Source organism: Dendrobates tinctorius, unplaced genomic scaffold (assembly GCF_039654945.1).
Source record: "Dendrobates tinctorius isolate UK_male_01 unplaced genomic scaffold, ASM3965494v1 ptg000025l, whole genome shotgun sequence".
Taxonomy (NCBI): domain Eukaryota; kingdom Metazoa; phylum Chordata; class Amphibia; order Anura; family Dendrobatidae; genus Dendrobates; species Dendrobates tinctorius.
The window spans coordinates 17078318-17094731 of record NW_027361693.1 but is presented as its reverse complement, the minus strand read 5'-3'; positions in this window follow the sequence as shown (position 1 = coordinate 17094731).

Below are 16414 nucleotides of genomic sequence, written 5' to 3'. Positions count from 1 at the left end.
CTTTTCCTCTCCTTTAGCACTCCTGTAGACCACTTTTTTTGCAGCACTTTACTAAATTTCCTCTTTCTGAGGACTAGCGGCAGGAGCAGCTTGGAGGGCAGTTGTGTGTGAGAGGACTTGCGGTTGCTGGGCGACATTTTAAACTCCAGGATCTCTGGTATCGTACCTACGGCTGGGGCCGGCTACAGGATCACGTCCGGAAGCTGGCGAGAGACAGACCGAACAAGAGAGCGAGTTTGCTGACAGCCACGTGCAGTGCCCTCCCTAGGTGAGAGGAGACGTTCCCCACCCACCACTAACGTTTACACCGGAGTTGTGCAAGGGTGGCACAACCTTTCAAGGTGAGCACCCTGTTTATTTAGTTAGGGAAGCCAATTTTAACACAGGTACACTCATTGCGCCTCTTTCCATTTTTTTCAATCCCAATAAATAGACAGCAGAAGCTGAAGATGACTTTGTATCCCTTAAGCAGGCTTTCTCCTTGGCCCCTGTGCTCCATCATCCTAACCACAACAAGCAATTCTTCTTGAAGGTGGACGCTTCCTCCTCAGGAACTAGTGCCGTCCTTACCCAGAGGGCTTCATCAAGACGCACAGTTACCTGTGGCTTCTTCTCTAAGATCTTCTTGGCTCTGCAAGGCAAATACTTTATTGGTGATAGGAATCTGCTTGTGATCAAGCTGGCTATGGAAAAATGGCGATACTTGCTCAAAGGAGCAATGCCCCCTGTGGTAATATACACTTAACAAAATAATCTTGCTTATCTTCAATCCTCACCCTTGTCAAGCCAGGTTGACTTTGCTATTTGTTCGTTTCAACTTCACTGTCCATTTCCATCCAGCAGACAAAAACGTCAAGTCAAGCGCTCTCTCTAGGTCTTTGCAGGATTCCAACCAGGAGTAGGAGTCCAAACACATTATCGAGCCCTCCAAAATTATTACAGTCTCTCCACTGGACCTCTCTCATCTTCCCTCCAGGAAGATATTTGTTGCTGAACCTGGCAAGAATCGGGTTCTGCTCTGGTGCCACTTGCCTAAGTTAGTGGGATATGCCGGACAGAGGACGGAAGAAGACGACTCTCCTCATTTCTCGACATTACTGGTGGCCTTCTCTGCGTAAAGACATTGCAAATTTTATCTCTGCCTCACCCTCTTGTGCCCAGAACAAGACCCTGAAACAGCTTCCCGCTGGTCATCTACGTCCTTTGCCTGTACCTTTAGCACCCTGGCAACATATTGAAATGGACTTTATCACTGATTTCCCACTGTCGACTGGGTGTAACGTTATATGGGTAGTTGTGGATATTTTCTCTAACATGTCTCATTTAATTCTACTTGCTGTTCTCCCATCTGCTCCAATATTGGCAGAGTAGTTCATTCTACACATCTTTTGTCATCATGGTCTTCCGCTTCATATAATTTCAGATAAAGGCATTCAGTTTACATTTCGTTTCTGGAGGTCCACCTGCAAACTTCTCAATGTCTACCTGGAAAGGTCCCGGGAGCCAATGGAGAACATCCATGCCCCTCTCTTCCTGGAGAGGTTTCTTTCAGGCTTGAAAAAGAGGGGACATTAAAGGGGGTACTGTAAAGTCGGCATCTCTGCATCCCCTTCCCCGGAAGAGGCGCCGACATTCTCATGGCCGCATGTTATGAATGAGTCACCTGAGGAGGAAAAAACAAAAATACAAGCTAAGTCCAGAAAACCGGAGAGGTTGGTAGCTAGCGGATTGCAGACCCCTGATCCTATTCACAACAACTAACAGTAGCCGTGGGGTGTTCCTATGGTGGTCCTAGACACCTCGTTCACAGCCGGAGAACTAAATAAACCTAAAGAAAGAAAGGGGAAGTCTAAACTGCCCTAGAGCAGACCCCAAAGCAATAGACAGCCCCCAACATGTATTGACGGTGAAAACAGATGAAAACACAAACACAGACAGAAAGACAGGCTGAGCAAACGATGGGGCCCTCACTAACTAGATAGGACAGCAAAGAAAAGCAACTGTCTGCAATCACGCAAAAACCCTGCCAAAAATAATGTCCAACACGTCTGATAGAAAAGGCCCTGAAGTCACTAGACTTCAAAAATCACTATATCAGCACTCAGGTATATTCTGAAAACAGAGCAAAGAGATCAACTGATCAGAGACAAAAATTGAGTTCAGCCAGTCCTAACCAGGGCTGGCTGAAAACAAACACTAAGTAAACAGACAAAATCTCATGGAACAATGGCAGAGCAAAAACTTAGCTTTAGTAGACAGGACTAAACTGGAGGCCAGAGCTCAGAGCAGAGAGGATCACCAGCACCCCAGCAGGGCGTCAGCGGCCTTATATCCACTCAGAGATTCCAGATGTCCAATCACACTCCACCTGTTCAGATGACAGGTTTTTCCCATCCAAATCAATTTCACTACCTCCTTTCACCAGCAGAGGGAGTTCATCAGACATCAAAGGTGAAGGAGAAAATGAGCTCATAACAGCCGCAGTCCGGAACCGCCCTCTCCTTCTTTTGCTGTTCTGTCCTTGCCCTCAGCGTCTCTGCTCTCCACTGCCCTCCCCAAGCAGATGCACCGAGTTACTCACAGCCATGATCCTGGGCCCTGTCCCTGTCCTCCTGCAGCTGCCTAGAGTCTATGCATTGCTCACAGATTCCTGCGCACATGCTTAGCACGTGGGTGTGGTCCTGTTTTCTGAAAGGGACAGTGAGCGCCATCCTACAGTGTCTTAAGCCAAAGGCTGGGGAGCACTCATTTTTAAGGTGCCTCCACCATATGGGTGATGCTTGTACAACATTGTAAGTTTGTTACCTAAACACTGTTGTTTGCTTTTAGGTCCCAGTGCCCGTATCCCTGTAATTGCCTGTTTACCAGTCATGGTCATCAGCCTGTCTATCACCTATGCCCACCTTCTTGTTCATCATTCAGTCCCATTGCACCTGCCAGTGCTCATCTCCATGCCTACTGGTACTATGGTACCTATGAGCTCTGAGCTCTATGTCTGCTGGTCTCATGGCACGTGCCAGTGCTCATCTCTATGTCTGCTAGTCCTGTTAAACCTGCCAGTGCTCAGTTCTACATCTGCTGGTCCGGTCTCACCTGTCAGTGCTCATCTCTATGTCAGCCAGTCCCATCTGCATCCATAATTCCTGTGTTCCTTCTGCGCCTTCATCTACCATACTTTTCTTTGGGCCGTCACAGCTACCCATACCTAGGGGGTCAGCTGCCAACTAGCCAAGGTCAGTCCTGGAGTAGCACCTGGTCCATGTCTTGGGTCTCTATTCAGAACATGGAGTGGTTAGCCGTCATGTATCCGAAGTCAAATTTTGTGAGGTCCCTAGTCATGCCCCTCCAGGCTTTCCTTAGTCCACAGCACAGTGTTTCCATCACCCAGCCCATTACACAACCCAAATGGCATCACAAGGTTTTGAGAGTGTCCCTAAGGTGTATTAAAACAATTCTACCACTCATGCCCCTCCTTTACACAGATGAGTTCATATGTGCCCCTGAGGTCCAGTTTAGAAAACCAATTTCCCCGGATGATCTAGTAAAAGAGGTCCAGAATGAGAGTGAGAGGATATCGATCCCAGATGTAATCAGATTTAGCTCACCAAAATCTAGACAGGGGCATAACCCCTCATCTTTTTTCTTAACTGAACAATAATTTGCTGCAACACGATATGAGGAATGTCTGATATGACCCTTAGTCGGACATTATGCAATATAATCCTTCATGACCTGCCTCTCTGGTCCTGAATTATTACATTACCTGCTCTTAGGAAATTTGGTCCTAGCAAGTAGATTAATGGTGCAATCATAAGGACTATGAGGAGAGAGTTCTTGACACTCCTTTTCTGAAAATACATTCCCAAATTCAGACAGGGATTCAGTCAGAGAACGGGTATATACCCTGACTAACTGGGTGTCAAAGCAGTGTCCTTGACAGTACTCATTCCACCTTACTATCTCCCAAGTCTGCCAGTCCACTACGGGATTGTGCAATGTAAGCCAAAGTAGTCCAAGAACTACAGGAGAGGGCAAGCCCTCTAACACATAACAATTGAATTAGTCTGAGTAGATATCCCCTACCTGCAAATGTATCTATCGAATGACCAGAGTAAAATATCCCTGACTCAAGGGTTCAGAGTCTATATAGATTATGAGCATTTGTCTAGACAGTTTATGTGCATTGAGAACCTGGCACAGTACTCCTCCATTGAAACCGACGTAATTTAGACACGGGCAGAGAGATGGGGTCAGGGTCATCATAGCTATTACCTCTAGTCTGAAAAAATTACTGAACCAACCGAAGTGACTGAGAGTCAGATGGGAGAGAAAATGCCCATGCTTGGGGGTTTTCCTGGAGATAAGAAATTAAGATCCCCACCCGTTGCTACTCAGTACCAGAGGAGTGAGGATGTAACTTAAAATAGAGTTTGCAGGCCTCCCCTAAAACAGCAAACTTATACTGAAGCCCAGAGAATCTTGGATTTCACCAAGGGTTGCCCGGAAGCCGCAGGCCCTAATCAGGAAGTGCACCTCCAGACTGAGTTGTTGTTGCAATGCCAGAGCAGCCACCCAATCCATAATGAATTCCAAAAGGTAAGGCCAGTGATAATGTCAAGGAACTGTTGCAGGATTTCTCGTGGAGAGGGGCTACTTCCCTATCACTCAAGCTAGGGGTTGACCTAGTTAATCCCTGTCCTCCAATTACCCAGGAAGGTGGAGATGCAGGGATCATGTGCCTTGCTATACTCCTGACTTATTCTTATCTATTCCTTCACCCACCCAAGATGGTGTGAGGCCAAAGTGTATAGGAGTACACTAACCAGACAGACAAGGGTAGACAAAGGGGGATAAATGAAAACTGCAATCATACAAAATGAGCTCACCAAACAGAGTGGAACACAAGGGAGGGTAAAGTAGGTAAAGCCAAATAAGAGAGGATGAAGTTGAACATACACACAAACTCCACTCATAAATTGCCTGAAAAACTCTCCCAAATGGCAACTCCAAACACTGAATCACTCCCCCAACTCTAAACTAGGCATAATGAACTATCACTAGCAATTCCCAAATGGCCGTGGCTAGCATATATGCCAGGCAGGTGAGTCCAACATAAAACAGCTGAGGCAATCCATAATGGAGAGCTCTAGGAGATAAAATGAACTCATTAACCCTAGTAATGACAGAGCAAAGTAAACCTGTACTGTTTAGTATGATGGTGAAGCAGTTCTAACCAGTGCAGGAGTTTGGGCAACCAGATGCCACAATCTCCTGACCCCTCTCTGTCATGGTATCCTTGTGACAGGATGCCATGAGTCAGTATGAGAGCATCTAAGATGAGAAGAAAAATTTTTAAAAAAAGGACCACAAGTGATCTTATATTTTAAACTTTATATGTCAATTAATTTATCAAGGGGTATAGTATTCATTTTAGTGTTCATTTTATTTCCCAGAGGCAATTCACTAAATTTTACAACGTTGACTGTGCAAGTAAAAAATTAAGTTTTTCCCACTGAAATCTGACATTTGCCCAAAGTATTTGATTTTCAAAAGGCCTATTAGACAGAAATGGAGCACAAGATTTGTTACGCAATTTCTCCTCATTAAGTCAATCCCCCATATGTGGTGTGGTTAGTAACTTCTTCTCCGACAAACTGCTAAGCTTTGTAATAAGGGAACCCAACATTGAAATGCAGATCTTTCTGTAATAGTTTATACATACCATGTATTATTATCAAAGCCACTGAGGTTGCAAAACAGTAGATCCTTGCCAAAGGGATCCTGTTATGATTGGGTCACCGAGGAGGAATACAAGACCAAGCTAAGCCACAGAAAACCAGAGAGGTTGGTAACTAAGCGGATTGCAGACCCTTGATCCTATCCACACAACTAGCAGTAGCCGTGGAGCATACCTACGATGATTCTAGATGCCTCGACACAGCCGGATGACTAAATAAGCCTAAAGCAAGAAAAGGGGAAATCTAAACTGCCCCAGAAAAGACCCAAAGGAATAGATAGCCCCCAAACATATATTGTCGGTGAGACAAGATGAAAACACAAACACAGGTAGGAAAATAGGCTGAGCAAGCGATGGGGCCCACACTAACTAGAAAGGACAGGAAAGGAAAGATACTGTCTGCAATCACGCCAAAAAACCCTGCAAAAATGTCCAACACTTCTGATAGCAAAAAAAAAAAACCTGAAGTCACTAGACTTCACCCACTATATCAGCACTCTGGCATATTCTGAAAACAGGGCAAAAAGAGGCCAATCTAATAAGGGACAAAAAGCAAACTGGCACAAACAGTAACATAAGGATGGAAATTCAGCACAGCCCCAGTCGGGGCTGGCTGAGCACACAAAACTTAATAGACAAAACCAAATGTGAACAATAGCAAAGAACACTTAGCTTGAGAATACAGGGCCTGAACTGGAAACTAAGACCTCAGGAGGCAGGAAAAATCACCAGCAGGGATTGAGGGAGTCGGCTGTCTTAAATCCAGTCAGAGACTCCAGATGTCCAATCGTCGTCCTCATTATCAGGTGGCAGGTCTCTGTTAATTAGATCGGCTTCATTACCTCCTGCAACCACCAGAGGGAGCCTGGAAAGAGAACTCACGACTCCTCTGTCAATACAACCAGCTCCACCACCCTCACCAGCAACCAGAGGTAGACCAGAAAGTGAATTCACAACAGGATCCTGTTTTACAAAATACACCCTTAAATGAATTCATATAGTAGTGCAATGATCATTTTAATACTACAAGTGTTTCACATAAATGTATAAAATGGGGTGGTAAAAAAAATATATTTTTTTACGAAAATATTGATTTAGCACCATAGGTAAAAATGGCCGAAAGTATGTTTCACAATTTTTTCTGAATGTTGTAGCATCCCATATGTGGCTGTACCACAATCTTTGGGAACACAGAAGGGTTTGGTGGGAAAAAGGTGCTTTTTGACTTTTAGAATACAGTATATGTCAAACCCTGAGGTTATGATTCAATAAACTCCAGTTTTCATGACTACCAATCATATTGCATGTGTGCCAATAGGATGGGAAAAGGAGCCCCTTCCTTCTTATAACCTTTTAAGAGTTACAATTTCTTACTATAGCAGCATTTGGAGGGTTAAAACCCAGGGGCCTGGTATTTACAGTTGAGTTCCTGGCAGCTCGTGAAATCACCATAGCATATTGGTACATCTGTTTGAGGGAAGTAACTGCAATATGACATAGCAGTACATCATTGTCTGGAAGGGGTTAAAGCATGTCCATTTTTCCTGCTTCTAGCACATACATTTTGAGGACTGATTTTTCACTTGCTGCGCATTTTATCTCATCGTTTGAAAGAAACCAGTGTCATTGGATACTTTTAGTGATGAGTGAGTATACTTGTTGCTCGGGTGTCCTCCGAGTATTTTGGCGTGCTCGGAGATTTAGTTTGTTTCAAAGCAGCTGCATGATTTGCAGTTTCTAGACAGTCTGAATACATGTGGGGATTCCCTAACAAACAGGCATTCCTCACATGTATTCAGCCTGTCCTGCAGCCGCAAATCATGCAGCTGCGTCGACAGTAACTAAATCTCCGAGCATGCCAAAATACTCGGAGGACACCTGTACATGCTGGGGAAAACCGAGCAATGAGTATACTCTCTCATCACTAGATGCCATATGTCATTCATTTCACCTGTCAGCATTTATAATGGTGTAGGAAATATCTATTCCTGATTTGTACAAGTGATCTAGAACAAAACTCAAATTAATTGCACTGGCCGACAAGTAGAATTTTGATGACAATGAGTGGAAAGCATAAATAGACAACAGTTCTTTTTCTTCATCATAAAATAATAAAAACATGATCCAACTAAACAGATTTGAGCTACGGATTAGCCATTTATTTTTATATGGAGCAACAGCCAAAATTAGAGAAACTATTATAACCTAAGGAAATGGCAAAAGAACAACAGACAAATATTTATGAAGGGCTATAAACCATTAATGAGTATACTAAGTTTCATTGCAGAGCCCGGTGCGCCATTTGCAACATTTTCCATATAATTTTGCTGTCATAGACATCATTACACTATGAGCAGCAGAATAATGAGGGTTATCAGAGCAACAAGCTCTGGCCATTCCAAGGAACATAAATATATAAATGGTCATGTTGCCTGTGTGCTCATAATTAACAGGCAACTAATGATGCTGATACTCGGTATGCACATTCATTATAGTTGAGTTCATTGAGGAGGAGGTAACCTAGATGAAAGGTAAAGTTATAGGTGAGCACCTTACGCTTTGTTGTTCCTAAGAGTAAAAGACAAAATACTGATCTGTGATACTGATTACTGCATACATGAATTACGCAACAATCTAATTAATTTTATTAGGTAAATTAGTTCCAACATATTTTACAGTACAGTACATAGATAGCAGAAATTTATCTTAGTCATTGCTTAAAAAGGGCTCAACAACTATATCATATTCCCACATGTATACAAGGAATTTCTGAGAAAACCAATCAGGAAAGTGGTCTCATAGTAGACATTTATCACCTAAACACAAAATTGATGGAATCCTCAAGGATAGGTACTCATACAATAGTGGGCTTAAGCAACCTCTTCATAGAAGGAAGGAATTGGAAGAGGGTGATGGTTGAGCATGGAATCTGCCATTCCATTTATGGGGGTGACTATGGGGGAGAAATAGCAGAGTGTCTAATTGAGCTCTTTCTATCAATCTTTGTAGCTGCATGAATCTAGATTGTATCCTACCAACTAGTTCACTTACCTTTGTCTCATTGTTGGCATACTATATTTGTAAATATAATGCAAATTAATTATTTATGTTGTCTACTAGAAAAAGGCCCCATGCCATTGCATCGGGAATGCGGTGAAATTAACATCTGTGTATGCTTAGTGGTGCTGACAGGAGCAGCGCGGTTGTGACTGTTACTGCGCATGCACAGGAATTGCGGCCACGAACTGTGCCTGCGCAAGTGACATACACATTCACCGCTATTCCCAAGCATGCGTAGTAACAACGCGGCTGATACTACACCTGCATGGGAATAGCAGAGATGTGTACCGTATATACTCGAGTATAAGCCGACCCGAATATAAGCCGAATTTTGCCACGGAAAACTGGGTAGGCTTATTGACTAGAGTATAAGCCAGATATGCATTGTCCCCTTGTCCTGTCCTGGTATGTGTGGCTTCACTGTCCCTGTCCTGCTATGCGTGGCTCTCCCTGTCCTGCTATGCGTGGCTCTCCCCATCCCTGTCCTGCTACGTGTGGCTTCCCCCCGTCCCTGTCCTGCTATGCGTGGCTCACCTCGTCCCTGTCTTGCTATATGTGACTCCCCCTGTCCTGCTATGTGTGGCTCCCCTGTCCCTGTCCTGCTATGTGTGGCTCCCCCCGTCCCTGTCCTGCTTTGTGTCACTCCCCATGTCCCTGTCCTGGTATGTGTGGCTCTCCCCATGTCCCTGTCCTGGTATGTGTGGCTCTCCCCATCCTGTCCTGGTATGTGTGGCTCTCCCCATCCTGTCCTGGTATGTGTTGCTCTCCCCATCCCTGTCGTGGTATGTGTGGCTATCCCCGTCCCTGTGCTGGTATGTGTTGCTCCCCCTGTCCCTGTCCTGGTCTGTGTGGCTCCCCCTCTTGTATGTATGGCTCCCTGGTCCCATCCTGTATGTATGGCTCTCTGGTCCCATCCTGTATATATGCCTCCCTGGCCCCATCCTGTATGTATGGCTCCCTGGTCCCATCCTGTATGTATGGCTCCCCTGGTGCCATCCTGTATGTATGGCTCCCCTGGTCCCATCCTGTATGCAGGCTCCCCTGGTCCAATCCTGTATGTATAGCTCCCCTGGTGCCATCCTGTATGTAGGCTCCCCTGGTCCCATCCTGTATGCATGGCTCCCTGGTCCCATCCTGTATGCATGGCTTGCCTTGGCTCGGCTCCCCCAGTCCTCCCCGGTCCTCCCCGCAGTGTCTGCAATGTCCCTGCATCTCTCTCTGATTTCCCGGCTTCCATCAGCACTTCATGTATTCAGCGGTCAGGTGATACTGCTCATTAAAGCAAAGTATTACTTTAATGAGCAGTACCACCTGACCGCTGAATACAGCAAGTCCTACTGGAAGTCAGGAAATCAGAAACAGATGCAGGGACGTTGCAGCCACCGCACCAGGAGTGGGTGAGTATGTTGTCACAGCTGCTCTGTGCTGCTGCTCCCCCTCCCCTGCTGGCTTATACTCCTGGTGGTGGCTATAGCAGCAATGGGGAGGGGTCCTTGCGGCGGGGGAGTCCCAGCGGTGGGGTCCGGCAAGGGGCTGGTACCACCAGCGGGTGCCATATTGGAACATCCATTGCATGGGTGTTCCAATAAGGCGGTCAGCGCACTTCCTTTTGGCGCGATGAATTATGGGATTCGAGGACATCCAGACGGAAGTGGATGATGGACAATTTTAGATAAGTATATAATAGATTTTCATCACATTGCAAAATACACTGTTGCAAAATGCTGTGTTTACATATTCAATATACATATGAAAAATGAAAAATCACAAATCCGAATGGAAATACATTTTAAAAATAGATATGTTTCAGACGATCCTTATTTACTAAATACAGCCCATAAATAGATAAATTGCATGGTTTCCCATAGCCAGGAATAAGAGTTTACAGATACAGTAAGTTTTGCTGCATCCCCAGCAAAAGAGCGTATTTCAGAGCCATCAGACCAGTTTTTGTTTGTGTAAGAGGGTCACTGATAATGTGCTGTAGTGGAGATATGTTTCACTGAGGTTATTGGCTTCAGTGATATGAGCCTGGAAGTTTGATCCTGCATGTTATGTGCTAAGAGGGTTAAATAGTATTGATGAGCGAGTATACTCATTACTCGAGATTTCCCGAGCATGCTCGGGTGATCTCCAAGTATTTTGGTGTGCTCGGAGATTTAGTTTGTGTTACGCAGCTGCATGATTTGTGGCTGCTAGTCAGCCTGAATACATGTGGGGATTGCCTGCTTGTTAGATATTCCACACATGTATTCAGGCTGTCTAGCAGCCGTAAATCATGCAGCTGCGTTGACAGAAACTAAATCTCCGAGCACGCCAAAATACTCAGATCATCCGAGCATGCTTGGGAAAACCCGAGCAATGAGCATACTTGCTCATCACTAGTAAATAGGCCATAACAGAGCCAGTTTTTTTAGCAGCTAAATAATGAGGCAGGAAGACTGTTCACCATGGTCCACGAGGTAAAGGTGAAGACTCTGGACTTAAAGATGTCTTCTCATGAGCAAAAGTTCATTTTAATCACTAGAACTTGGAATAATAATTTCCATAACAGGATGCGTTTAAATAAAACGTTCCTCTTTGAGATAATCTTATAGACATGCTCCTGCTGTGTACTGAGTAATGTCTGTGTCTTGCCATGCAGGAACATGGTCTGATCATACCACTCCTCATGGGCAGGGGGGTAGGGGAAGCAAAAGGGTATACAGAGAGGACAGCTTGGGATCACAGCTGATTCTTTTTGCGAGGTAAAACATTTCTCTGCCTGTTTTTAAACAATGTTTTAATTTAAAGAAATAATTTGTGTTCCGATGCTGTAATGTCCGTACACTTTTTTCTTCCCCCGCCCAGGAACTGTGGTACGATTAGACCATGATCCTGCACAGTCACACACAGCAATTCCATAGTACATAGCATGGACTCATTTATAAGATTATCTCAGTACAGAAATATTTAATTTAAACACATCCAATTGAGGAAATTATTATTATTTCAAAACCCATTGATTAAAATGAACTTTTGTTCATGGTAACACCCCTTTATCCCCTTCACTACCAAAGGTGGTTTGCACGTTAACTCCCGGGCCAATTTTTACAATTCTGACCACTGTCTCTTTATGAGGTAATAACTCTGAAATGCTTCCATGGATCCCGTTGATTCTGACACTGTTTTCTCGTGACATATTGTACTTCATTTTATTCATATAACTTGCGTTTATTTGTGAAAAAAATGGAAATTTGGCAAAAAATTTTAAAATTTTGCAATTTTCCAAATTTGAATTTTTATGCCCTTAAATTACAGAGATATGGCACACAAAAAAACTTAACAAATAACATTTCCAACATGTTTACTTTACATCAGCACAATTTTGGAACCAAAATTTTTTTTTTTGTTAGGAAGTTATAAGGGTTAAAAGTTGACCAGCGATTTCTCATTTTTACAACACCATTTTATTTTTACGGACCACATCACATTTGAAGCCACTTTGAGGGGTCTATATGATAGAAAATACCCAAAAGTGACATCATTCTAAAAACTGCAACCCTTAAGGTGCTCAAAACCACATTCAAGAAGTTTATTAACCCTTCAGGTGCATCACAGCAATTTTTTTGAATATTTAAAAAAAATGAACATTTAACTTTTTTTCACAAAAATATACTTCAGGTTCAATTTTTTTATTTTACCAAGGGTTACAGGAGAAATTGGACTGCAAAAGTTATTGTGCAGTTTGTCCTGAGTACGCTGTTACCTGACATGTGGGGGGGAACCACTGTTTCGGCGCATGACAGAACTCAGAAGGGAAGGAGCGCCGTTTGACTTTTTCAATGCAAAATTGGCTGGAATTCAGATCGGACGCCATGTCACGTTTAGAGAGCCCCTGATGTACCTAAACAGTGGAAACCCCCCACAAGTGACCCCATTTTGAAAACTAGGCCCCCCAAGGAACTTATCTAGATGTGTGGTGAGAACTTTGAACCCCCAAGGGCTTCACGGAAGTTTATAACGTACAGACGTACAATTAAAAAAATCATATTTTTTCCTCAAAAATGATCTTTTCACCCTCAATTCTTATTTTTCCAAGGGTAGCAGGACTCTAAAAGTTATTGTGCAATTTGTCCTGAGTACGCTGATACCCAACATGTGGGGGTAAACCACTATTTGGGAGCATGGCAGAGCTCGGAAGGGAAGCAGCGCCATTTGACATTTTTGGCTGGAATTGAGATCGGACACCATGTCACGTTTGGAAAGCCCCTGATGTACTAAAACAGTGAAAACCCTCCACAAATGACACCATTTTGGAAACTAGACCCCTAAGAAACTTATCTAGATGTGTGGTGAGTAGTGTTGAGCATTCCGATACCGCAAGTATCGGGTATCGGCCGATACTTGCTGTATCGGAATTCCGATACCGACTTCCGATATTTTTTCAATATCGGAATTCGGCATCGGAATCGGAAGTTCAGTTGATTGACAGCCTGACGTCATCATGATGCGCGGTGTGTGCGCATCATGATGCGCCATCATTTCGGGCCTTCCGGGGGTCTCTGCCGGCCTGCCGGGGGGCTGTGCCGGCCTGCCGGGGGGCTGTGTGGACTGCCCGGGGTCTGTACCGGCCTGCCGGGGGGCTGTGCCGGCCTGCCGGTGGTCTGTGCACCCTGTGGGGGTCTGTACCGGCCTGCCAGGGGGCTGTGCCGGCCTGCCGGTGGTCTGTGCACCCTGTGGGGGTCTGTACCGGCCTGCCGGGGGGCTGTGCCGGCCTGCCGGGGGGCTGTGCTGATGTCCGGGGGTCTGTGCAAGCATCGTCCGATGGGACTACAAGTCCCATCTGGCGATGCCTGCTACCATGACAGTGATTGACACATTAGCCAATGATGGGACAGTAGTAGTCCCATCATCCGGCTAATGTGTTAAATGTTAAAAAAAAAAAAATACTACATACATACTACATGCTACATACATACTACATGCTACATACATACTACATATATACTACATACATACTACATACATGCTACATACATGCTACATACATGCTGCATGCTACATACATACTACATGCATGCTACATGCATGCTACATGCATGCTACATACATACATGCATGCTACATACATACTACATGCATGCTACATACATACTACATGCATGCTACATACATACTACATGCATGCTACATACATACTACATGCTACATACATACCACATACATACTACATACATACTACATACTACATATACTACATGCATGCTACATACATACTACATGCTACATACATACCACATACATGCTACATACATACTACATATATACTACATACATACTACATACATACTACATGCATACTACATGCATACTACATACATACTACATGCATGCTACATACATACTACATGCATGCTACATACATACTACATGCTACATACATACCACATACATACTACATACTACATATATACTACATGCATGCTACATACATACTACATGCTACATACATACTACATGCTACATACATACCACATACATGCTACATACATACTACATATATACTACATTCATACTACATACATACTACATGCATGCTACATACATACTACATGCTACATACATACCACATACATACTACATACATACTACATACATACTACATGCTACATACATACTACATATATACTACATGCATGCTACATACATACTACATGCTACATACATACCACATACATACTACATACATGCTACATACATACTACATATATACTACATGCATGCTACATACATACTACATATATACTACATGCATGCTACATACATACTGCATGCTACATGCATGCTACATACATACTACATACATACTACATGCTACATACATACCACATATATACTACATACATACAATACATTCATACAATACATACATAGACATACAGTACATATAACATAGAGTAACATACTTACCAATACTTGTCACATTGTTCCCCGAAGCCATTGTCTTTTCCGGAATAAATACTAACATAACAAACCACAAAAATACTCACCCACGATCCGAAGCAGTCCACGAGTGTGTCCCACGACGATCTTGGGTAGAGAACTGCAGCATCAGATGATGCTGCCGTTCTCTACGGGCTGCAGGAATCCAATGACGGAAGGTAGGTATCCTTCCGCACTGTATTCCTCCGCCACTTAAAAAAAAAAAAAGTCCCTAGTCTCACTTTATGCCATTGCTGTGTGGGAAATTCCCACGCAGCAATGGCATAAAGTGAGACTAGGGACTTTTTTTTTTTAAGTGGCGGAGGAATACAGTGCGGAAGGATACCTACCTTCCGTCATTGGATTCCTGCAGCCCGTAGAGAACGGCAGCATCAGCTGATGCTGCAGTTCTCTACCCAAGATCGTCATGGGACACACTCGTGGACTGCTTCGGATCGTGGGTGAGTATTTTTGTGGTTTGTTATGTTAATATTTATTCCGGAAAAGACAATGGCTTCGGGGAACAATGTGACAAGTATTGGTAAGTATGTTACTCTATGTTATATGTACTGTATGTCTATGTATGTATTGTATGAATGTATTGTATGTATGTAGTATATATGTGGTATGTATGTAGCATGTAGTATGTATGTAGTATGTATGTAGCATGCATGTAGCATGCAGTATGTATGTAGCATGCATGTAGTATATATGTAGTATGTATGTAGCATGCATGTAGTATATATGTATGAATGTATGTAGCATGTAGTATGTATGTAGTATGTATGTGGTATGTATGTAGCATGTAGTATGTATGTAGTATGTATGTAGCATGCATGTAGTATGTATGTAGTATGTATGTAGTATATATGTAGTATGTATGTAGTATGTAGTATGTATGTAGCATGCATGTAGTATATATGTAGTATATATGTAGCATGTAGCATGTATGTAGTATGTATGTGGTATGTATGTAGTATGTAGTATGTATGTAGCATGCATGTAGTATATACGTAGTATGTATGTAGCATGTAGTATGTATGTAGCATGCATGTAGTATATATGTAGTATGTATGTAGCATGTAGTATGTATGTAGCATGCATGTAGTATATATGTAGTATGTATGTAGCATGTAGTATGTATGTAGCATACATGTAGTATATATGTAGTATGTAGCATGTAGTATGTATGTAGCATGCATGTAGTATATATGTAGTATGTAGCATGTAGTATGTATGTAGCATGCATGTATTATATATGTAGTATGTAGCATGTAGTATGTATGTAGCATGCATGTAGTATATATGTAGTATGTAGCATGTAGTATGTATGTAGCATGCAGTATGTATGTAGCATGCATGTAGTATATATGTAGTATGTATGTAGTATATATGTAGTATGTATGTTGCATGTAGTATTTATGTAGTATGAATGTAGCATGTATGTAGTATGTAGTATGAATGTAGCATGTATGTAGTATGCATGTTGTATGTATGTAGCATGTAATTTTTTTTTTTTTTTTTTACATTCAACACATTAGCCGGATGATAGGACTATTACTGTCCCATCATTGGCTAATGTGTCAATCACTGTCATGGTAGCAGGCATCGCCCGATGGGACTTGTAGTCCCATCGGACGATGCCTGCACAGA